Genomic DNA, 26174 nt, shown 5'->3' on the forward strand with positions numbered 1-26174 from the left:
GAAATTGAAAATTTAAATCCATGTATGAGTGCCAAAGAATTGATGCTTTTGAACTGTAGTGTGGAGAAGACTCTTGAGAGTCCCTTGGACTGCAAGGAGATCCAACCAGTCCATTCTAAAGGAGATCAGTCCTGGGTCCTGGAAGGACTGATGCTAAAGCTGAAACTCCAATACTTTGGCCACTTCATTCGAAGAGTTGACTCATTGGAAAAGACTCTGATGCTGGGAGGGATTGGGGGCAGGAGGAGAAGGGGATGACAGAGGATGAGATGGCTGGATGGCGTCACCAACTCAATGGACGTGAGTATGAGTGAACTCCAGGAGTTGGTGATGGACAGGGAGGCCTGGCGTGCTGCAATTCACGGGGTCACAAAGAATCGGACACGACTGAGCGACTGAACTGAACTGATGATCTTTTTCAGTTAACTTCTGAATCCCTGCTGGAAATTCTCTCATGGCTTTCTCATCTGCTCTTGGGGCTTTGTCTAACAGCTGAAAGCTTTGAAAATTGTAGCAATATTTGAAAGTACCCACCTAGCTACTTACAGTACTAGAAAGTGCCACTTCTGCAGAATATAGCGTTTTTCATGAAGGTCTTTGTATACAGATAGTGTGTTCTTTTTGTGAGAAAGGTCATCCGCCATCTTTCACTCTTTGGTTTTCAGTCTCAACAATGCTCATCTTTTCCATCTCTTCCAAATTTAGGTCTTATTCTTACCAACTTTTTAGCACTTAGAGTTCCGTCTATAGATGTTTCTTTTCTCATCATGGGATTGTGGATTCTTTTATGCTTGTTGCTTGGAAAATGTCGGGTGTTCTCTTGAGTCTTTCAAAATGCTGTTTTCACATAACGCTTTTCCTTAGTACACAAAGCTTTTCTTTCTCATGACCTGTTTGGTGTTTTTGAACCAGGATGCTCAGACATGTTTCAAATGCTGAATGAGTTGTTGTTGTTGTTTCTTTTCAACTACAGAAAAGTGTGAAAGTGTGTTGTTTCTTTTCAACTACTAACAAGTGTGAAAGAATAGTGAAACACAGCCTTGGAGGACAACACACTTGGTTAGGGTATGTAGGGTGTGTAGGACAACACAGCTTCAAGGTAGAGGGTAGATGTGTGAAGTGTGTGCCTGGGTGCGTCCTGTCCTACAAGACTCAGTCCACCCGGGTGCAGTTAACATTCTCACAGACAAAAGTTATCCATGAGAAATCTACGGTATGCACAAATTGTTCCATAATATACTCACCTAACTGGAGTAAATTTGCATTTTCAAAACAAGTGTTTATCCCAGACTATACATCGTACCTCTGTTCATGTATTTTCTCACTTGATCTCTATAATAATGCTGTGAAGTAGACAGGAACGTTAATATTCCAGTTATACAGATGGAAAAACTGAAGCTGGAACATCTCAAAGCTTGGATATGAGCCTGGAACTGCCAGAAGTTTAGATACGAGTTCTGACCAGGTTTTCAGTTCCTGGTCCTAGCAGTTCCTAAAGCCAATTTTACTCCTGTCTTCTGGAAGTTTGGTTTTGTGAGCCAGGAAATTTTCTTCTTTGGCTTAAAGTAGTTTGAGATGGGTTTTTCGAGTAATGCAGAGACCTGGCTAATGCAGGGTAGCCTGGATAATGTTCAAATTCTCTCCCAGCTCTGGGAAAATTTCTGCCACATTTTGACTTGTAAATTAACCAACTTCAGATAGAAGGTACCCTGAATTTCAAGATTTGCCTGTAAAGTCGGAGGTTCTGCCTGTAGTGAGCAGTGATGCAGACACAGGATAAAGGAGATAGCTTCTAGGACCTGCTAGGGCTAGCCAAGAAAGTCCCCAGGCAGAACTAAGAACTCTTGGGATCTTCAGAGGGGTTTGGTTTGCACCCCTTTAGACATGGACCTTTCTGGAGACAGTGACTTTTCACTATTGTCTGGGCTGTTGTGGTGTAGCCATCACCAGGATTGCAGGAGGAGATGCTCTGGGTGTATCTGAGTCTCCTCTTCCTCCTGGCCCTCTGGTGTCCTGACTACTGTCAGTTAAACCCCGGCTCAGTAACAGAAAGGGATCCCAAAAGTTTTCAGCAAAGAGCTCAGGGGATATGGCTCCTGCTACTTTTGTGTGATCGGCTAGCTGCCTGTGCCTCAGGCACTGGAGAAGCATTCACATGTTCATTCATTCATTCCACAGTTCCATGTGGAAGGCCGATTATGTGCCAGGATCATTCTTTTTACATGGTTTCTTTCGTTTGCTTCTTACAATTTGAAACCAGGAACTGCCTGGCTCCCAGCCTGTGCACTTGACCCTGTGCTGTCTGCTTCTCCCGTTCAAGGTTATCCACAGTCTTAGTCAAGCCTCAATCGTTTTCCTCCTTAGCGGAGACCTGGAAACTTGTCAGTGACCTTTCTGTGACCTGGAAAACAATTTCTCACCTTGTCACTGCCTTTCAAGTTTGAGTACAGACTTGGTTCCCTTCTATTTCCACAGCGAGTGCCTGGGTGTCACCTTCCTGCGTGGTCTGATGACCTTTATATATATTCCCTTCCTTCCTTCCTTTCTTTCCTTCCTTGTGTCTTGTTTTAAGTTCATGCATTGGGACCAGTCGATAAGTTTAAGAGGAAAAGAGAAAGAATAAGGAAACCAGAGCAATCTAAATGCTGGAACATTTTTATTATTTTTAACTTTGTGAATGTGCCCTTTGAACTCGGTGGCCATGGGTCCTTCCCGACCTGTGCCTTTCATGACCTGTTTCCAGCTGGGGTGGGAGGTTGGAGGTACCCTGGCCCTGAGCCCATGGTGGGCTATGCCTCCCTGTCCTTGGAGAGGAGATGCAGCTGGTTCCTGCCGGGAAGCCACTAATGCTTGAGGGGAAGGGAGGGCAGCCTGAGGCACCACCTGATGTGGTCAAGGCATCAGTGAGGAGTGACAGGGCGAGATTCCTGCAGCCAGTGGGCATGGGACTAGGGAGGAACAGGATGTTTCTGGGGCTGGATTTTCAAACTTTCTGCCTTGACTGAAACCCAGGTTCTCAACAGAGGGGATGTGACTCATGGCTGAGATATTCCCTCTGGCCTCGGATGACATTTACGTTGATTACCTCTGAGTCACATTTCTGGGAGGAATTTTTTTTTTTTTTTTTTTCACCAGATACAAACTGAAGGGAAAATGGCACGATGGCTGGTAGTTTGGAAACATCAGCGGAAACAGGATCACTTGAGTTATTGGTAGGATAGTTTAAAGACATGTAAGAATGGCAAGGCGAACAAGGCAGAAAAGGAAGGACATTGAGGAGGCAAGAATCATCTAGCTCCAATGGGACAGGTAGACCTGGGCTCTCTCTCTGGTGTTGAAGGGATATGGGCGGCACAGATGGACTCTGGCCTTGGGCCTCTTAGCGCGGTTACAGAAATTTAGAACCTAGGAGTGGAGCCATTGTTCACGCCTTTATTTTGCAGGTACTTACTGAGTGCTTTCCATGTTCCAGATTCTATTCTAGGCAACCAGACAACACAAAGTCCTGCCTGGTAGGGTTGATCCCAGTAGAAGAGAAAGACTACAGAGTGAATAAAAAAGCATCTTTCGGTTCAGCCATTTTGACTAATTAACAGAAATGCATTCAGAATGTCCCTGCAGGATGTTGCAAGTCTGTGTACTTTGCCTGAGGGGAGGGGGAGTGAAGGGTCCCGTCAAGGGCACTCTGCTTCAGCTCTTCCAAGTTTGTCTGGAGTCCAGGCTCTTATAGATGCCTGACTCCATACATGGGATCCCATCTCTAGAAGAACCAGCAGGGGTGTGGAGCTGCCTGGGAAAGGAAAATAAAGGAGCCCCATTGAAGTCCTGGATCCTCCTATTATGTGAGTTTGAAGCCTCACCTGAGGTTAAGAGCCTTCCTAATGTAAATCTCATTGTATATCTGGAGGTAGGAAAAGCCATATCCCAAGTCCAGTAGGATTCCAAACCAACAGAAAAACCAAACCAAACAAACCGAAAACACTTTGCACTAGATTAGCTTCACTTCTGCTTGACATAGAAGAATGGTTCCAAGGCCATTTCCTACAAAATGACCATTTGCAGCCACCAGGCAGCAGTGTGGGCAGACGGTGCTAAGAAGCAGAAAGAGCTAAGGACCAGGAGCCAGCGATCTGGACTCCCATCCAGACGTGCCACTACCTGGCCCTGGAGAGGCAGGCAGCCCCACAGGCTGCATGGATGGAGAACTGAACACGGGGAGACCCAGGGCGAGGTTCTCCATCATGAATGAAACAGGCACACTTGCGAAGAGCGTGGGTACTGGGAAAGACAGAAATAAACCAAAGGCAGGGGCTGCAGTGAGTGGCCAGGAGCCTAGCATCTCACTGAACCTTGAAGAAGTCAGACAGAAGGATTAAGATGCTTCCTGCGACCTGAGTGATGCTGGCTTTCAGAGGCTGGGCCAGGAGGCCCTGGAGGAAGAGCACTGCCTGACTGCCCGCCTGCTGAGGGCGAGGCCAGTTTTGCCTCACCGTGCCCTGTTCTCTAAATCCAGGACTGACATGCCCACTCCCTCCCCACATCCCTGGCCACCTGGCTGCCCCCTGGACCTTATCTTCTGGCCCACCCTCTGGGTGTATCCTCCCAACTGACCTCCAGGGACCACTGCACACCTATCCATCCTGGACAGGCAGCTTGCAGCCAAGTCTTTATGCAAGACAGGAAAGCAGAATATGACAATAAGGAGAGACAGAAGAGAGGTGGCGGGGAGGGGAGAGGAAAACAAACATGGAAGGAGAGGCACAGCCGCATGAAGGTTTCAGCTAAAGGCTGACTGAGGCTTTAGGAAGAGGGGTGAGAGTGAGTGATGCTAAGACAAAGGGAGCTGGGACAAGCTCTGGCGCTGGTTCTCGATTTCCAGTTGCGATGAAGGTGCAGCGCCAGCTACTTCTCCCCAGCAACTTGCTTCTTAATCACTGTCCTCCAGGTGGGTGTCTCCTCAAAGTTCGTCCCTCCCCTGGCACCCTTGCCCACAAGAGTAACCTGGAGAGGGCTGGCTCGCTTCTCCCTGCTGCCCTGTACACTCCCAGGAAGCTTCATCCTTTTGGTGGGGTCTTGGCTCCTCTTTCTGTCCATCTGGCTCTAGCCACACCTAGTGTCCCCAGGCCACCCATCAAGGTCAGTCAAGGGAGTGACCAGATCAGAACTTGGATGGTTGCCGAGGGTGTGGTTTTGACCTAGAACTCAGCCTGGGAAGGTGGGGTGCCCATGTGTGTATGCCTGATGTGCTGGTATGCACGCAGGGAAGTGGAGATGTTGTACTTACAGCTTTGGCAAAAAGGATTTGGGTTTTACAGATCAGGGACTAAGAAGGCTGTTAGCTGCGGGTGGTCCACAGACATGAGTTAAGCTACCCCCAGCTGAATCTGTGATTGAGTCCATTCCTGTAACTTAGCTCTTGTGTATGTTGTGTGACCTGCAATTTCTTACCTGAAAATGAAATAAATTCTTAAACTGTTGTTGTTACTATTACTATGGCTTGAAAGAGGAGATGGAGTGTCGGATGTGTTAATGGGCCAGGTCAGTGACCAGAGTTACGAGACATTCGGGGTGAGACTCTGAAGCTCATCTTGTCTCTGATCAAAGATGAGAGAATTCCTATCCCCGCTGGTGGGTGGGTGGTTGAGGAGGGGCAGAGCGGGATGCTTGGGATGAAGATATCCTGGCACTTAGCTGTGTTGCCTTCCCAGGGTCCAGCCAATGCCCATTATTAACATGAATTCCCCGCTTTCATCATTTTAAAGAGAATTACTTTATTACCAACATGCTATTAAAATAATAGAAGGCCAAAGCAAAAATTGCTCCCAATACCACCCTGAAATCAAATCAATGAAAAAATATGCACTATATCCAACAAATATAAAATTCTATCCATGATGTTACTACGCACACCAAGAATGTACATGGACGTGGCCTGGCAGAGGCTGCTGACTAATCAACGAACGTTTTCTCAGGCTTAGGCCCAGCCATGCTACTCTCGACCGAGGTTTCACGACTTCTCAGATCATCTGGCTTAGAAATCATGGAGGAAGGAGAGCCAGGCGCAGCCAAACCCCACCTATTCTCCTTCTCCTCCCTCATGATGGTCTAACCCTTTGAAACAGTGCCAGGTCTCCATGGGAGGCAGTCCTTCGGCTACATTGTGACATGGCCCCTGGATGTTGATGGCAGGGAATGAATGGAGTCTGTGCATTTGCCACAGAACAAATGGTGCTTCATCTGTGCTTGTTTGAACATGTGTACGCTTCTGCGTTTCAGTGATTTCTTCCTTCCCTAACCAATCTGCTAAATGCAACATTTACAACCAGTCTCGCATGCATTATTGCAAGACTGGGCCCTGATCATGTCAAATGAAGGCTGCCAGCTTCCCCTGCCAGAAGCAAGAGGCACTGGGAAAAATGGAAATTAGACAATAGTCTTGTATACTCCCTGCTCTGTCATGGATGGCCTTCAGCAGGAAACCAATCAACAGAATCAAAAGAACACAGTTTCCTGTTAACATAGAGCGATGCCAAATCCACCAGACATTATTATTTCATGCCCTGTGCCAGTCATTGTCAACCATAGCATAAGTAATAACATGTGACTGGGGTTGTGGTTTTAGTGAAATAGTCTTTTGCTTTTGGCATGGTACCACACACCTTCATATGCTTTATTGCCCTTTCCCAAACCTAGGGAGGTTTCTTTTTTATTTTTCCTTTTAAGATTTCTTTTCCCCCAAAGAACTACATCTGGCTGTTTTGCTGCATACCAGCTCCTAAACCCAAGCCAACCGAGTCCCAATTCTCAGCCTTTTCTTAAGCAACACTTTTTAAAAAATATATTATTATTATTATTGCATCACATAGGGCTAAAATAAACCCACTGTGTATTGGCCTTCAACAATCTTGCTTTTCCTCAGAAAATGGCTGGTTCCCTAAGACTGGCTTTAGGAGAGAAAAACCTCTCACATAATATTTTTCTTGCTCTCCAGGCTGATCTTGAAGGTGCTGATAGGTTGTAAGCCACAGCCTCTGCAAGGATGTTACAAGCCCTGCAGCAGGCGGGAAGTACATGTGTGTTTGGAATGCAACAAAAGGAGAAAGTTACAGTGCCTTTTGGACAGGAGCCTGCATTTTTAACCCTTTCTCCAACTCCGTTAGCTACTAAGAAGTTTTATCCTAAAATGCCATAATTAAGGGAAAATGTGGGCTTTCCTGGTGGCTCAGACAGTAAAGATTCTGCCTGCAATGCAAGAGACTTGGGTTCAATTCCTGGGTTGGGAAGATCCTCTGGAGAAGGACATGGCAACTCACTCTAGTATTCTCGCCTGAGAATCCCAAGGACAGAGGAGCCTGGCAGGCTACAGTTCACGGGATCCCAAAGAGTCGGGCATGACTGAACGACTAAGCACAGCACAGCTCAAGGGGAAATTTGAGGGGACACCTGGATCATTCTTTTGTTTTCAGACAGGTTTTCCTGGTGGCAGAGAGTTCTAGTCGCAGCCAGAGCTGGCTCAGACCCTGATTCCCTCTCTTACTAGATATGTGACTCTGGGGAAATTGATAAACTTTCTGATTCTCACTTTCTCTAGAAAATGGAGAAAACACTTGCCAGGACTGGGGCACTCTGCCCTGTCATGGAAACTTTTAGCAGGAGGTGTGCTCCTAAGTGCTCAATAAATGGTGCAACTGTTTTGAAGAAAGCACTTTGGAAAGTACTGGGTCCTTGCTCTCCAAAGTTTTGGGGGAGGGACAGGAAGAGACTGTGGGGTTTGGGGTCAGGGAGCCTGTAGGGCCAGGTGCAGAGGAGCTGCTCCATGAGGGCTGCGTGCATTCTCTCACTTGTCACAAGATTTCCGGGAGAGAGACACTGGGCAGGCATTATTATTCCCATTTCACAGGTAAAAATTGTAGGTCCTTGCACACTGCTAGAATTGCCAGAGTCAGCGCTGAACCCTGGGGCTCCAGAATCCTTGCTAATGTCCCATCTGTACATCGCCTTTCTTCTCAGAGCTGAGTTAGTTTGTTCTTGGCCTGTCCTCAGTTCCCCAAGGCCCGTTCTCTCCCTGTCCTTTCCAGGAAAGAACAAGCTCCCTGCCTTTACACACACACACACACACACACACACACACACACACACACACATGCACTCACACACTCACTCAAATCACTTCACTCATTCACTCACTCACTCAGTCACCCCTGGCCTGCACTGCCTCCTGTGGTCTCCTAGGAGAGTGGCCACTCCCACTTGGATAGGACCTGAACTTTGAGGTGATTTGACTGGCTTGGATCACCTTTTTCTTACCTGTACATCTTCCCTGAAGTCTCTCTCTCTCTCTAGGTAGCTTTTCTGAACTGCACATTTGTTACCTGTAGCTTCCTAGATTAACCCATCATCTTTGTGGCTAAACTTGCTTGTTGCTTGAAAACAGGAATGGGTTTAATAAGAGGAAGAAGCGCAGTGTTTTGGAGGATGGGGGGCTTGGGTTGGAGGGCGTTCTAGTTCAGGTTCCCAGAGAAAGAGACCCTGAGATGGACATTGCTTGGAGGAAGTTTGGACTTTGCAGAGAGTTCCGAGGGTCTGGACTTCTCTTGCGGCTCTGCTGGTAAAGGATCCGCCTGCGATGTGGGAGATCTGGTTTCGATACCTGGGTTGGGAAGATCCCCTGGAGAAGGGAAAGGCTACCCACTCCAATATTCTGGCCTGGAGAATCCATGGACTGTATAGTCCATGGGTGGCAAAGAGTCAGACACGACTGAACGACTTTCACTTCACTGAGGGTCAACATTAAGGGGTGGAGTGGAGGGCGGTAGAAGGAGCAGGACTGAGCAGATGGAGGCTTAGACTGTAATGATGAGTGTAGTTACCACTGAGACTCAGCTAATCCCATAGAAAGCTAAAATAACCCTTCAGACTCGCCCTTCTCAGAGGAGGGGATGTCTTTATATCCTCCATGAATCTGTCACTGAGTGCAGGTTGCTGCCAGGGATGTGACTTTAGACAAGCTATAATCTAAGGGTAGGTCTTGGAAAGGGACTCAGCTGACAGCCTTCACCGGCTATACCCTCAGCATCTGGGTGGGATGTAGGGATGGGAAAGGGTGGGGGATGAGACCTTAGCCCTGAAGGAAAATTGGGTGGAGTGCCATAGTATCCACTCTCAGGAGAAAGCAAGGGGCAGTAGAGTTAGCTGGAAGCTGGAGGCATGGGGCTTTTGAGACTCTGATGAAAAGACTTAGAACTGAGGTATTGGGAAAGAGAGGGTAGTTTATTTCAACCCACAACTGAAAACAGTAGAAAAAGACTTGGACAGCTAGAAACAGATGAAATTTTCTTGCTGTGCCCACTCCCACTCTCCTTAGAACCTGGCCATGCGTCTCACCTTGGATTTTGATGTCAAATAAAATGCTGGACCAGTGTTTCACAAAGTCTGCTCTGTGAACCCAATCTGTCCAAATTACTCTTGGGAAGGGGCTTTGAAAAATGTAAATTCCTGGGCACCAAAGGGAATAGAATCTCTGGGGATGGGACCAGGAATCTGTATTTTAAGCATCTTCCTTCCCTCACTATTTGATTCTTTTGTACTTTCATACTAGTGCTCATCAACATCTCTGTTACACTGTCTCTGGAACTGGCATGGTCTTCAGGGCTGAAAATAATATTTTTCATAATATATTAATTAATGTATTACTATATTAATATTTTTATAATAAAATATTTGCATATTTGAGTTATATCACTCTATGGATTTTTCAAATCACTTCCGTAATAGGCCCCATTGAAGTGGCCATGTTCCTTATACCATCTGCCCCAGCAGCTATACCTGTTTACTTATTCTTCTTTGGGGGGACCAACCTCTCCTCCCCTCCACCTCCCTTTGACCCAACAACCATAGGGCTTGAATTAGAGCAGCTTTGTTCTTATGGGATTTCACTTATCTGACCATAATCATGGGTTGAGGGTGGGCATCTGCCATGAGCTGGGCCAGTCACTGAGGCCCACCTCTGCACCCAGTGATTGATGCAGAAATGTGCCCATGATTCAAGCTGAGGCAATTTGAGTCCTTCCCCTAGGACTTTTTTTTCCCCAAACTAATGGTGTGGGGAAAGAGGAAGAGTCTTTCCCCTCTGCTCCGTTAGCGTGATGCTAATGCTTTCAGTACTCATAGCCAGTGGTGTGGGGAAAGTGGGTTTGGGAGAGCAAAGTAGATGCCAGCGAAGACAAGCAGGGCGCGTCCTGGTGGTGTTGAAGACCTCTATTCAGGTCACTTCCGGCTTTGTATGGTTTAGGAATGTGAACCAGTGGATTTCCTGGTACCAAGCCTGTGAAGGTGGTGCATTAGGATGTGATCACATGTAAATGTGGAATTATCAGACTCACGGGCTGTCTGGGAGGGGGTGTGGTGAGGAATGGAGGTAGTAAATAAGTACTAGTGGAAGGTCTCCATTTTCTTCTGGCTGCCCTCCCCTCCTTCCACCGCCAGGGCATACAGTTAACAGCTAAGCGCTACATGTATGTGATGCTTGAATTCCTTTCTCTTGTTGAACCTAAAAAACAAACAAACAAAACACCTTTCAACCCAGTATCTCAGGAAGCCAGTTGCTGGGCATCAGCCTTTGATATGAAACCTCCTTTCTTGGATTCTTGATCCGTTGCCTTTGTATCTCTTTCAAAAGAAGTCTTTGCATGCTAATTTCTATGCGAGGCTTAAAGTTTTAAGTGTTTTGTCTCTGTATCCAGGTGTGTTAGCAGAAAATCTTGTTCCCCACATCCATCTGAGAGAGAAGGTCCTTGCTTACTGCGTTATTTTGGCTTCTTTCAACTATCAACCCCACGTCTGAGGCATATTTCACAAAAGAAGTTATCTCCTTGAGGTTCATTTTTCCCATTTGGTAGGTCAGGGCTTTCACTTGAGGATGAGAAGGGATCCTTGCAAAACAGAAAAGTTGAAGTCTGTAGTTTAATTAGTTTGGATTGAAAGGAAGAGGGCAAGTAACTGTTTGAGGGGTATACAAGTTTACCCAAAAGAAATTATGCTTCCTTACTGGCGGGGTGGTGGTGAGAGTGGAAGGGGTGGTAATGATGATAGAGGTAGTGGTGTGGTGATGGCAGTGACGATGGTAGGCTTGGTGATAGTGGTGGTGATGAGCACCCCGGAGACAATGGTCTCGCTCACCAGTTCCTTCCACACCCGAGGCATTATCACTGATGGTTGCTATTGTTTCTCAGTGTAATGCTCTCCTACAAAATAAGCATTGAGAACATAAGAGACATTAAGTAAAAACCCACATACAGAGATTTGGTCAATTTTCTCCTGCCCCTTGAGCTGAGAAAAAAAGCCCCTACCAGGTGGCCCATCCCTATCCCTTGCTTTTTTGGGGAGCGTCCTCCTCCCTCCCCTGACTTCTTCCTCCTTCTCATTCTCCTCCTTCTTCCCTGTCTCCAAATTAATCTTAGCAGGGAGTCCTAAAGCAAATGATCATGTTACAAGTCTAAATGCGATAGCCTGTCATCTTTCATTATTTTTGACATAAACAAAACTGTCAGAAGTATCTGAGACCTGCCCTTGGTTCAGGGTATTCTCTCTGAGGCCGAGAGAGGTACAAGGATTAGGAAAAGTGGGGTTGCTCCAAGGTAATAAAAAATGTAATGGAAGATTGGAAAAGATCTCCAATTCTAAACTTGTGTGCATTTTTAGACCATTGCATTTAAGGGCGATATTGATTAAGGCCATAAAATGTTTACAGAATTGTGGCTTATTTTATAATACAGAGGTCTGGGGGCATTTCATTAACCAGATTTATTTCTTTGACTATTCCCCTGCAATTTGCTTGAATATTTAGATTTGATGTGCAGTTAAAGAATAAATTGCCTGGCTTGTTTCCTGGAGATTGGTCCCTTCTGTGGACTGAGCTGTTGAAGACAGGCAGAGTATTTTTTCATATGGAGGAAAAAATACCCTAACTACTAGAGTTGACTATTTAGGACTGTGAGCTAGTGTGCCAGGATTTCAGGCACACATACACACACACACACTCACACAGAAATGTTTTGGAAAAGTTTCTTATTCTTCACATACTTGGAACATGTATCTCCCTGCCAGTGATCCTGGGATGAGTTGAGTGTAAATAAATATAAGTATCTATTCATCAGAGACTGTTTATCTTTTTCTGGCCCATCATTCAAAGCAGCCACAGTTTTCTGAAAGAGCTACTCAGACCATACTCCAAAGCAGAGAATTATTTGGTTCAGAGTGGGGAATGCTGAGGCCACAGTCTTGGTTTGGGGGCATTTCAGAACTTTAATATTTTGGTAACCCATGCTCTATAAATCATTGAATTACATCAAGTCTATTTAAAACTCCTCTGGGCAGCTGTTTAAAATGCTGTCACTGCAGTAAACTATGTCCTCAGAGTCACATGGCAGGTTGGGGCCAAGCAGGGGATGGGTTTTGTTTGTGTTTCTTTGACTCCAGTTAGATTTACTCTCTGACTCTCCACTTCTGTGAACAGTCCCTCCATTTCCAGTTATTTCAAAGGCAGGATACGAAGGCTACTGAGTCCATCAGGGTTAAGCCTTTCCATCAGAACAAATGCTTTTTCCTTACATTCTTCCAGCCATATAGTGAAACTACCACAAATTGTTAACTTCGGACTAATATGTTTAATAAGTGAAATCTGGACTACTTCAAGAAGGCAGGCAGTTTGGAGGATTGGTTGCAGCTGAGTGGTCCCATGGCTTTTCCGAGGTCATCGCTTGGGGTTGAGACCACCTGTGTAGCACCTGTGGGCAACTCAGGCCTAATGACCCCGGGGAGCCTAATGACCCAGGGAGCTCTGCTCGGCCAGCCCTGCTCTCTGGCCTCCCAATTTTCTCTGGGGTCTGACAGTGCTGGGTGGGGGTGGGGTGGTGTGGTGTGCATGTTATTAGGAGGGCAGATCTGGGGGCTAGGGGTTGGGGGTGGGGGGCAACCTGAAGTGAGGCCTCAGGCTTCGCTTTGGAATGCTGTGTCTTACTAGTGGACTGTTGGCCTCTGTTTGGGGTCCCAGCTTCTGGAAGAGAAGACGGCTGCTGCTGTCTTCACGGTCACATCTGGGCCTGTCTTACCCAAGCCATGTGCCTGAGTGCATGCACACACAAGCGAGGAAAGTTCAGCCTCACTGAACTTAATCAGAACTTTTCAATCAGAAAAACTGAAATTAAAAGTCAAATACGCTTATCTTAATTTCAGCAGACTTATAAATGTTGAAATCTAAAAAAAAAACAACAATCAAATTCCACATGAAATGTGTGTGTGGTGGCAGGGGAACACTCTCTTTTCAGGGTCTTGGCACCTCCCATGGTTTTCGTCCTTTCCTGGCACATAGTAAGTGCCTGATAAATTTGCTGGATCAGTGCACAAATCCAAATTAAGAGCAAGGCTTTTGGAGTCAAGATCTGAGTTTGAACGTCAGCATTCCACTTACTAGCTATGTGAGCTTAAGCAGGTTACTTAACCCTTTTGAGCTTCAGGTTAAGTTTCCGGGAGGCTTAAGTGAGATAAAGCATGCTATATATTATACAGCTGATCCTTGAAAGTAGGGGTTAGGGGCCCTGACCATCTCTATGCAGTGGAAAATCTGCCTATAACTTTACCCTCCATGTCCATGGTTCCACATCTACCAATTCAACCCACCATGAATCTTACAGTACTATAGTAGGTATTTACTGGAAAAAAGTCCATGGAGAGGCAAACCTCTGTCTTCTCAGTTCAAACCCTTGTTTCTAAGGGTCGGCTGTATATGTGATCTATATTGAAATAAATAGCGTCTATCATATATTCTTGGAGAAGGGCATGGCAACCTCACTCCAGTATTCTTGCCTGGAGAATCCCATGGACAGAGAAGCCTGGCGGGCTACACTCCATGGGGTTGCAAAGAGTCAGACACAACTCAAGTGACTTAGCACATCATATATTCTGTTCCCCACTGCATTGTACACAGAGTAGACCTGTCTAAAGATCAAGAGCTGGTTTCACCTCTGCCTTTGCCAGCTGGGGAAGGAGTGCTGGGCTCAGCTTTCTCTGCCATCCAGGGTGGGGATGGGAAGAAGGTAGGGCCACTGGCCTTGGCTTTGGCGGGGCAGCCCTGGCCTGCTCACTGGCCCCCAGTTCAGGGGCATCCAAGTTCCAGCCTCCGTTCTGTATCTGGGATCCTCCAGGGGATCCCCGGGGCAACCCACCCCCAGACATTAGTGTATTTTGAACAGGAAAAAAAAACACAACAGTACACAAAGCAAAACAGCAGTAGCCGAGGGGAGGATGATTCAAAGACGGTCTGCTTATTCTGAGCCAAATCAAATGAGAGGCAGCAACTCGCAGTCTTCCCCCATCCCTGCAAGCTGATGAAATACCCGAGGGCCCTTGGGAAGGGGAGGCCATGTGTGTTTGGGAATCCCAGTGGGTGTCCCCAGCTAGCCTGTCTCTGGCCTGGACCTTGCAGAGATTTCTCACTAGGTCAGTGTTTCTTTAAAAAACAGTAACAGTAAAGCCCTTAATTCATTTTTATTTTTTTGTTGTTCCTGGTTAAATTTATGGAAAAGGCAGTCAAAGGGAGGAAGGCACTGTGGTCCCCTACAAGATATTCTCCTTCCCTGAGTTGTCCCAGGTAAAGAGCCTTTGCTCTCCCACTCAGCCTGCGTCAGACACTTCCTTCATAGAGGAGGTTCTGGACTGGAAATGTTGCCTCTCAGGAAGGAGGACTTTATTTCCTACTGTAAGGGCCCTTTCCTACCTCCCTTCCTCCTTCCCTCCCTCCTCTTCCCTTCCTCCTTTCTTTCCTTCCTTTTTGGCTGAGAGTTTGTTATTTGATTTTCTCTCTCTCCCTTTCCATGGAGAAAGCAGGGATTTGTTCAAGTCTCATCCTCAATGATTGCTAACTTTGTGACCTTGGATATCATTTAAACTTTCCAAGCCTTCGCTTCTTTATGAGAAAAATGGAGTTAATAATGTCCAAGATATGAGATTGTTGGACTGATAAGATATATTAACTGTAATCATGTACTCACTGCATAGAATACATTAAGGAGGGACAGGTCTAATAACAAGTGCTGCTCTCCTGAATAAAATTACTTTGATAATCCCCCACCCAACTCTCTACCGCATAAGAAAACTTCAGTTAACAGTTTCCAGCCTCTGGGATCTTAGAGCAAGCAGATCTTCAAGGTCAACTTAAATACTAGTATCATTTCCTGGAAAGGGAGACCAGGAGTTTCTTTCCCAACCGAACATCTGTTTCAGCCTCTGCATAATCGGTGTGCCTTCACTCTTGAACCACTTCAGTCCATTCTCCAGTAGCCGAAATGGTCTTTTAAAACTTATGGTTACCGGTGGGGTGGGGTGAGGGGAGAGGAGGGAGGGATAAATCGGGAGATTGGGATTGACATATACATACTACTGTATACCCGAGTCTCTTGCGTCACCTGCATTGGGAGGCGGATTCTTTACCACTAGAGCCACCTGGAAAGTCCCAGATATAAAACAGATAAGAAGGACCTATAGTATAGCACAGGGAACTCAACTCTGTAACGGCCTATATGGGAAACGAATCGAAAAGAGAGTGGATATATGTATAACGGATTCACTTTGCTGTACACCTGAAACTAACACAGTATTGTAAATCCATTATACTCCATTAAAAATAATTTAAAAAAACAGAAATCCAAAATAATACAAAACAAACATCTCAGAAATCCCAAAGCATATCGCTCCTTTCCTGGAAATGCTTCAATGGTTTCCTGTTATACTTAGAATGAGATCTAAACTGCATTTTCTGGACAAAGACCTGTGCTACACCATCATCCCCCAGCTTGTTCACCACCACTCTCCCTCTATTTTCTAGCTACATGACCACCCTTCTGACCTTTGCATTCTCTGATGGCTTTAAACGCTCTGTTCCCTCAAGGCTGTGCACTCACTCTTCCCTGGGCCTGGAGCTCTGTTTTCCTGGATGATTCAGTCTTTCAACTCAAATGTCACCTCCTCAGAGATGCCATCCCACTACCTGATCTAAAGTAGCACTTATACCCCACCCTCAGTTACCCTCTACTTACATCACCTTGTGCGTTTCCATAGCACTATTATTAATTATTTATTCATCCATTGATTGAATAAATGATCTTATAATTTAGGTGGAAAAAATTACTTATAAACAATCAGCTGAAGCCAAGGGACCATAGAAACAATTGCAATAGCTTTCAAAGCAAGGAGAGACGGTCACAAATTAACCAATCTCTAAAAGCAAAACAACAGAAAAGATCATCAGTAGGAAGCCTGAGTCTGTGGTCTGTGGTCAGAGCTTGGGTGGATACAATCCTATCCTAGGAAAATTACTGAAGGACTCACAAAAGGGTAGAACAATCTGACTTCCCTTAGGTATGAAGAAGGTGAAAAAAATTCCCCATGTAGCTTCAATGAAAGCAGGAAGAGAGAACGGGTTAATTTTTGTAATTATGATAATTTCTTGTGTATTAAACACATACTTGACTAGGTCTGTTAAGAGAATGAGCTTTTGCTGGCTTACTCATTTTTTTTTCCTCAGGGCCTACCAATGGGCCTTATTTTCTTAAAAGAAATTTTTGGTTTCCATAGAGAAAATTCTAGAAACAAAATATACTACAGAATTCAGCCTGAATTTTTTTCCAAGCACTGTCTCCTTCTGATGTGCCTGGCCTGGGTTGTTTAGAGGCTATTGGTTTTGATGGCTTTGGGAGTTTATTGAACTACTGCAGATTATATAAATTACATTTTTTTCCTGAGTAATTTTGATTGAATAAACTTTTTCCCTCATTCTCCCCCACCTCATAGTTTACATGCTCATATGTATTCCAGAAAAATTTAATCCACATGTTTAGATTCATTTATGCTCAACTTATCCTAGGATCACTGGCAGGGGGATCCATGTTTAGAGTATGTGGAGAATAAGAAACTTTTCCTAAAACTCTTTTCATATGTGTACCTGAAATGATAGCACATTAGCTCAGAGTCCCAAATAGGCAAATCCAATAGTTAGATATTATTCTGATGTGTGAAATAGGAAGATTTTAAGCAGTGGATGATACAATCCCATATTATTTGAATTTACTTTAGAAGAAGTGATTTCTATTTACTGTTGGCATTTCAGGATTTTTCCTTCTCTATTCAAATCCTGAGCAAATACATACAAACCGAATTAATTTTCCCATGTATAAAAGCCATGTCAATAAGAAAAAATAACTAGCCATGTGGTTTGAAGCAAGTTAACCTAACTGCTCTGAGCCAGTCTCCTCATCTGTTAAACAGGGTTGCTGCTGCTGCTGTTGTTTCGCTTTAGTCATGTCTGACTCTGTGCGACCCCATAGATGGCAGCCCACCAGGCTCCCCCGTTCCTGGGATTCTCCAGGCAAGAACACTGGAGTGGGTTGCTATTTCCTCCTCCAATGTTAAACAGGGTTAGAGATGTCCAATCTGCAAAGTTGTTGTGAGGATTAAAGATAATGTCTGTAAAGCTCTGAGACTAAAGTATGACTTTTAGTAGAGTTTTAACAAGGGGCAAATGGTCCTATCCATCTAGCATTTAGTAACAGTTATGATGAAGGTCTACATGACACTGTTATCACTAAGATGGTTATAGGGTGCATGTGGAAAGGGGCGGGCAGAAAGGAATGTCCAGAGTGACCAGATGGCCAACGTGAGCAGCTTTCAAAAGGGCTCCTTCAAGAAAAGCTGGCCCAGATAGTTAGACAACCAGATGCCACTATGCTCAGCATCCTTCCTAACCTGCATCTACAGCAGTTAGCTGGCCATTTGTCAAAAGTCAACCAAATGTTGATGAGGGCCATGGTAGGTTTGAGGCCACACATTGGAAGACATTATCATAAGTAATCCCCGTGTGGACCTCATGATTTTGTGTACATGACCTTTGGAACTTCATCTTCCCTCCTCCTTAGGATGTTAGCTTTCTGTAAGACAGCTCAGTGAGGAGGACTGCAGCTTCTAAAATGGGACCTAAACAGACTCTCTTTGCCCCAGCATGGATCTGAAAGGGCAGTTCATATATGAAGCCACCCATGAGCGTGAGGTGTCTTCAGGTCTTATGATCTGCAGACCACAGTTATACTCTTCACTGAGAAAGAGTATTTACAGGAAACAGTGAAAGGCAAGGGAAGCCACACCAGCAATCATGGGAAAGATGGTGTCAGATGGCAGGGCAAACCACTGTAGTAACCTCCAGAAGTAATTATGGACATCTGGATTGATGAAAAGAACTGAAGGATGGTAGGCATTCTGCATTGGGGACTGGGTTTTCCCAAAGGAAGATAAATGGAAAAAACATGTTTGCTTTAACTGCTGACTCATGGTACAAAATTTTAATTCAGAGACTTTAATTGAAAATGCAGTGAGAATGTAAAAGATTTACATAGAAAATATTTTAGTACACTGGCAAGACATTAATTATAAAACCAGATGGTCATGGTAGAAAAATCAACCAAGAGGCTTTTATTCTTCTTTTGTTTGCTTTGCATGAAACATTTTTACTTTACAAATTCAGTATTTGATTATATATAAGCAAGACCACTTTTCTATTAAGGTTAATAATATAGAGAGTGATTGTCTGGTGTTCCAAAATATTAAGAGAAAGAATCATCACTATAGAAACCTGGAATATGAAAGCATTCTTGTGATAGAAGCTTCATGACCAAGACACTGGTTCTTGTCTCCCCAGAGGCCAGTCTAATGAGACCCTATTTCTCAGCTCCTATTAACCATGACCGCTGTCTCAGTCAAGGGTCATTTGTTTGCAACAGAAGGTTGGAACAGAACTGTCTGAAATTAGCTCAGAAAGAGAGTTTATTGTGAAGGTATAGGAGACTTTCAGAAAAACTCATTCTCAGGAGGTATAATCAGTTAGTTTGTCTGATAATCTCTCTCTCCATCTTTATCCTAAGGCACAAGGCATCTTCTCTTTGCTGCCCTCCACACACATGTTCCAAGATAAGGCTGGTTTTTCCTGTGTGATGAACAGGAGTCCTACCATGGCTGCCTATTTGATTTTAAATCTACCGTCTTCTTTGTTTACTATTTGTCCCATCTTTTTTAAAATTCCTTTTTCTCCATTCTTCTATCCTTTTTACGTTGATGCAGTATTTTAAAAATTATTCCATTTCCACTATTAGCTTCTTGATCATACATTCTTTTTAAAAAAATTTTTTTTTTTTTTGTTTACCTTTGGCTGTGCTGGATCTTTTGCTGTACTTGGGCCTCCTCCAGTTGTGACGAGCAGGAGCTACTCTCTAGTTAAGGTACAAGGGCTTCTCATTGCAGTAGCCTCTCTGGTTGCAGGCTTCAGTGGTTGCGGCACTCAGGCTCAGCAGTTGTGGCTCACGAGCTCAGAGCATGGGTTCAGCAGCTGTGGCGGCGCGTGGGCTGAACTGCCTTGTGGCATGTAGGATCTTCCCAGGGCTCGAACCAATGTCACCTGCATTGCAAGGCAGAGTCTCAACCACAGATCACCAGGGAAGCCCAGTTATACATTCTTTAATTATTCTTTTTGTGGTTACCACAGACATGGCAAATACACCTCACTGACTTATTAGACTATACTATAAATTAATACTGCTAATACTTCTTGGACAATGAAACAACTTTATAACATTTAAGCCAATTTTCCTGTTTGGGCTATTGTTATTGTTGTCATATGTTTTAATTCTACATACTTTTAATCCCACAAAACATTATTCTTGTTTTAAACAGTCAATATTCATTATGTTTTACCCACATGTTTACCTTTTCCACTTCTCCGCATTCCTTCCTGTATCACCATGTTTCCATCTGTGATTACATTCCTTCTGCCTAAATAACTTCCTTTAGCATTTCTTCTAAGTAAATTTCTGCTATCAACACATTCTCTTGATTTTTGTTGTTTTTTTTTTTTCTCTTTTTTTATCTTAATTTTTTTTTCTTTTTTCTTTTTTATTATTATTATTATTTTTTTATTCAATTTTAATTAAAAAAAAATTATACATGTGTTCCCCATCCTGAACCCTCCTCCCTCCTCCCTCCCCATACCATCCCTCTGGGTCGTCCCAGTGCACCAGTGATTTTTGTTTAAGAGTTTTAATTTCAAACCTTGTTCTGTGATCTACCTGTGAGCTTTTCTTCTACTTGTGGCACTTTTCTCTGCCCAAATTTATACACAAAAATTTGTTTTCCCAGCTTCAATGATACACTACAATAATTATGAGACTTTTTATAGTTTATGTTTTGAAGCTATGACTTTTGTCCAGTAAAGATTCAAACTGCATTTTATGACTCAAAACCTAATAATGTTTTCAGGTCTTGAAGGCCTACCATGTGTCAGGCAATGTGCTAGTCACTGGGAATAAAAGATAAGATATGAACTTGTCTTCTAACAGCTCAGTCTTGTAGGAAAAACTGGCCAGCAAATGTTTTATCATGTGTAATAAGTCCTGTGATAGAATTATGCGTAAGTTATTTTAGGAGCCAAAGGAATAACACCACAATTAGGATCAGGAATATTCCCCAGGAGAGATTCCTTGGTCTTGTATTGAATTTTAAAAGAATAGAAGTTGTTAGACTCATGTATCAGCTAAGAGTCATTTTGTTGAAAGTAACAGTATATATAACTAACAGTGGTTTAGATGAGTAATCTAGAGGCCTTTATTTATTTATTTTTTTTAAGAGTAATCTAGAGGCCTTTGGACTTCCCTGGTAGCTCAGCTTGTAAAGAATCCGCCTGCAATGCAGGAGATTTCAGTTAGATTCCTGGGTTGGGAAGATCCACTGGAGAAGGGATAGGCTACCCATTCCAGTATTCTTGGGCTTCACTGGTGGCTCAGTTGGTTAAAAATCTGCCCGAAATGCAGGAGACCTGGGTTCAATCACTGGGTTGCTAAGATCCCCTGGAGGAGGGCATGGCAACCCACTCCAGTATTCTTGCCTGGAGAATCCCCATGGACAGAGGAGCCTGGTGGGCTACAGTCTATGAGGTCGCAAAGTCAGACATGACTGAACAATTAAGCACAGCACACAGAGACCTTTGGCATTGATTTCAGCTGAGGATTTATGCTCTTAACTCTATTCTTCCGTTCTGCCATCTTTGGTGTGATGGCTTTTCATCCTCATGTTTTATGGTCTCATGATTTCAACATGGCTGCCACAACTCCAACAATAGCATCCCTGTTGAAGGTGGGAAAAAGAAGGAAGGATAGCACTGTTCATACCTGTCAGTTCCCTAGAAGTTCCACAGCAGACATTCTTTTGCATCTCATTGGCCAGAGTGGGTCATGTGACCACTCTCAGGTACAAGGAAGCTGGCAAAGGAGGGTCAGACTGTCAGGCCTCTGGGGAGGGAGGTAACCTGCTGGGGCTGAAGGATTAGTCCGAGGCAGTGTCTACCACAAATCTAAGGGTGGGGAACAAATGTGTAAAAGATTGGAGCTGTAAAATTTGCACATTTGAAGAACTACAAATTGATCTGGAACAAATGGGGATGCTCAAGCACACTTGAAGGTGAGACAGTGGCCATAACACAAGGTGCCTTGTGGGCTAAAGAATCAGGCCATAAAGAGCAACAGAGAGCCTCAAGTAGATCAGAGTTGTGTTTTTAAAGAATTGCTCTGGTGGCAGTGTTGAAGTTGGCTTGGGAGTGGTCCAGAGTGTAGTTAGGGGGTAATAATTAGGAAGCTCTTGCAGTAAGCTAGGTGAGATGGGATGATGAGTAACTGTAGAGATAAAGATATGGCATGAATAATAGTTATATTTGAAACAATAGTTATTGCAAGGTAGTATGTGTAGTTGTTAAGAGTTTGAGTTTTGGAATAACATGTAACTGGTTTCCAATTTACTTTGCCATTTCCTACATGTCCAACTCTAGTTGTATTACTCAACATCTAGAAATCTCTTCCCTCAGTTGTAAGTAGGGGCAGAAGGAAGACAGAATCCACTTTATAGGGTTAAATTATATAATATAGTGGATTGTTAATGCAGGCTGGCATTCCATTCTATCTCTGTTATTTATATGTGAATATACACACATATTTATATAGATGCAAATATTGAATGAAAAGAATAGATCTAGGATGACCCCAGGTTTCAGGCTCCAGTGACTAGGAGAATGATGGTCACTGAGGTGGGGAATATTAGAGGAGGAATGGATCTGAAGGAAAAAGTGTGAGTTCAGTATTGGAAACATTTGAGTAATTTGAAAAGTGAAAGTGAAGTCACTCAGTCATGTCTGACTCTTTGCGACACCGTGGACTGTAGCCTAACAGGCTCCTCTGTCCATGGGATTTTCCAGGCAAGAATACTGGAGTGGGTTGCCATTTCCTTCTCCAGGAGATCTTCCCAACCCAGGGATTGAACCCGCATCTCCCACGTTGTAGGCAGACGTTTTACCATCTGAGCCACCGGGGAAGTATTTGAGTAATTTCAGTTCAGTTCAGTTCAGTTCAATCGCTCAGTCGTGTCCGACCCTTTGCGACCCCATGAATCGCAGCACACCAGGCCTCCCTGTCTATCACCAACTCCCGGAGTTCACCCAGACTCATGTCCATCGAGTCAGTGATGCCATCCAGCCATCTCATCCTCTGTCGTCCCCTTCTCCTCCTGCCCCTAATCCCTCCCAGCATCAGAGTCTTTACCAAGGAGTCAACTCTTCACATGAGGTGGCCAAAGTACTGGAGTTTCAGCTTTAGCATCATTCCTTCCAAAGAAATCCCAGGGCTGATCTCCTTCAGAATGGACTGGTTGGATCTCCTTGCAGTCCAAGGGACTCTCAACAGTCTTCTCCAACACCACAGTTCAAAAGCATCAATTCTTCGGCGCTCAGCCTTCTTCACAGTCCAACTCTCACATCCATACATGACCACAGGAAAAACCATAGCCTTGACTAGACGAACCTTTGTTGGCAAAGTAATGTCTCTGCTATTGAATATGCTATCTAGGTTAGTCATAACTTTCCTTCCAAGGAGTAAGCGTCTTTTAATTTCATGGCTGCAGTCACCATCTGTAGTGGTGTTTGACTACAGTTTGAAACAGTCTGACACTGTTTCCCCATCTATTTCCCAAGAAGTGATGGGACCGGATGCCATGATCTTCGTTTTCTGAATGTTGAGCTTTAAGCCAACTTTTTCGCTCTCCACTTTCACTTTCATCAAGAGACTTTTGAGTTCCTCTTCACTTTCTGCCATAAGGGTGGTGTCATCTGCATATCTGAGGTTATTGATATTTCTCCTGGCAATCTTGATTCCAGCTTGTGTTTCTTCCAGTCCAGCATTTCTCATGATGTATTCTGCATAGAAGTTAAATAAGCAGGGTGACAATATACAGCCTTGACATACTCCTTTTCCTATTTGGAACCAGACTGTTGTTCCATGTCCAGTTCTAACTGTTGCTTCCTGACCTGCATACAAATTGAGTAATTTAGGGGTATTTAAATGGCCTAGGGCATTGGGTAAGTGTCGCTTTAGCAAAAAGAACTTGACCATGAATAGACATTTGAGTGTCATCACATTGTAGATTATGGTTGAAGTTGAATTGATTCAACTCAGGGATCAGAATACAGAGGAAGAAAAGCAGAGGTCATCAGCGAAAGGTTTAAGAAGGGAGAATAGTTGGGAAGATGACTGAAAAGCATGGCTGGAAGAGTGGAAGAAAGTCCAGGAGCATCAGAGTGGACAAAGGAAGGAATAACCAAATGGTACAAAATTTCCCAATCCTGGTTTTCATCATATAGGTCCTAGGAAGCCTCTGCAGGGTTGTACTTAGCTAAGCAGTAGAGACTGAAGCTGCATAATGTGAGCTGAAGAGTGAGTGGGAAGAGAGAAAGTGGAGACAGGGAACCTAGGGAGCTATTTCCAGAAACTTGGCTCTGACCAAAATGGAGTAATTGAACAATAGCTGGCCTGAGGGAAGGTCAAGGAATGGCATCTTAGTTTGCTCAGGCTGCCACAACAGAATACAGCCAATGGGTGGCTGAAACAACAAAAAATCCATTTTCTCTGGAGGCTAGAAGTCTATGATGAAATCACTAGCAAGTTCTGTTTCTGGTGGGAGCTCTCTTCCTGTCTTCTGGATGGCTGCCTTCCTGCAGTACTCAAATGGCTTTTCCTCAATGTGTCCAATGGAAAGATGGAGATTAGGATCAGGGCCCACCCTTAGGACTTCATTTCACCTTAACTACCTCCTTCGAGACCCCATCTCTGAATATAGCCATGCTAGAAGTTAGGAAGTCAACATATGAGTTTTGAGGGGACACAAATATTCAGTCCATGACAGAGGGTTCTTATGAACAAGATAGAAAGGCTTTTTGTGTGTATTGATGCAGAACAACCTATAATGAGGGAATAATTTAAGATATAGAAGAGATAACATGGGCTATTGGAATGATGACCATAAAATCAAAAGCAGAGCTTTGGATCTCAGAGAGAAGGGAAAAGTGTTGATGCCCGTGGAGGTGAACATCTGTAGGTGTCCTAGGAGGAAATTCCAGCCCAGGGTTGGAAGCAAAGTCATCTGAGAATAAGAGGTAATCAGGAGCGGGGTGTTAGAGAGGCAGGTGAATATGTGATTGCTGAAGGCCCAGCTGTGCTTGGAGACTACAGATTGATAAAGGCCCATTCTTCCCAGTTGGGAAGTGATGTCTAGTTTAGGTAACCATCTGACACATCCTTGAGATTGCTGACCTGCTCAACTATTACTGCCGTTTTGTCTCATCTGTCATCTACAGACAGCAAACTGAAGCTTGAATTAAAATTCCTGCTTTTGAGACCAGAAGTACAGGATGGAAAAAGTACAGTAACATACACTTTCAACTAAAGGGGAACTTTAGTTGCTGGAACTGTAAGAGTTAGTGATGCTAGGGGCATTTTTTTGGCTGCGTTGGCACAAGCACAGTATCTACACCAGAGAAGGTGAAAGTCTGTATTCAATCTGTGCCTGTCAGGTTATTTTGGAGAATTCTGCACACCACACATGAGAAGAACATGAACTGTACTGTAGTCACCCAGACCATTGGATAGGACTCAAGCTGTGCCACGTGACACATGAGTGCAGTCACTGGGGCACATTTAGCCTGAAGAGAAGACAGCGGTAATAACTGTTGATTTAATCAGTGTACTTATCTTGTGTCTTATGTGCTTCCACTTGAACAAGTTTCACACTCGCTGGTTCCCTGCTTTCCTCTGACTTCCCTGGGGGATAGGGACATTATCACCAAGATTTCACAGATGGGGACATTGAGACACCTAGAGGACAAAGACAGGAGACAGCCTGGGTGCCCAGCATCCACCAATTTGCTCCTTAAACATCTGGTCCTTGATTTTCATAACAAACATTTCCCTTCTGTCTCTTCCCATAAAAATCCTCCCATCTTTCAGAGCCCAGCTGAAGTTTCCTTCCAAAGAAGCTTCCTTGGCATCATTGGGCTTTCACTGATTTTTGCCTGCTTTGAAATTTGACAGTATTCAGAACATTTTACTAGCACCTAAGCAATATAAATTGATATCTGTTGCTAGAGTCTGTAGTACTTCATTCTATATTATTTTGTGCTATTTACTCCAGTGTTGGTTCCCTCTCCCTACATATAATGAAAGTAAGGATTGTGTTTTATTTTTTTCATACCTCTCGTAGGGCCTAGCCAGTGTTGAACCCTGAACAGATGTTCAATATTATGCCTTTGCTCCAGAGGGGACAGTATCGCCATCTTCCGAGGTTGTCCACCAGTATCGCCATCTTCTGAGGTTGTCCATCCTTTACACATCCTTGAAAGAGGAGTCTGAAACAAAGAGCAGTGTCTCTACTGTGGAGATGGCAGAATGTGAGGGCCCCAGGGAAGTCTCCCAGTTGTAAGTCATTCTCAACTGATCCCAAGTATTAGCATTTTAGCTGCTAGTAAGAGTTGCCAGTTATCTCCTTGATGTTCTTGTGATCAATAAAGTACACTGTCAAAAGTGGAATCCCCTGAGATTCAAAGTGATTGTTTTGTTTTTAAAATATTGTTCTGTAAGTATTTTTATTTTTCCTGAATTAAGCCTTAAAAAACAAAATTTTTCATGACTGATTTGAAGCATCAGTTTTTCCATTTTAAGTTTTACTTCTGTCCTGATTCTGTTTTTAAGATCTTATGAATTTGATGG

This window comes from Bos indicus, chromosome 10 (genome assembly GCF_029378745.1).
Source record: "Bos indicus isolate NIAB-ARS_2022 breed Sahiwal x Tharparkar chromosome 10, NIAB-ARS_B.indTharparkar_mat_pri_1.0, whole genome shotgun sequence".
Lineage (NCBI taxonomy): Eukaryota > Metazoa > Chordata > Mammalia > Artiodactyla > Bovidae > Bos > Bos indicus.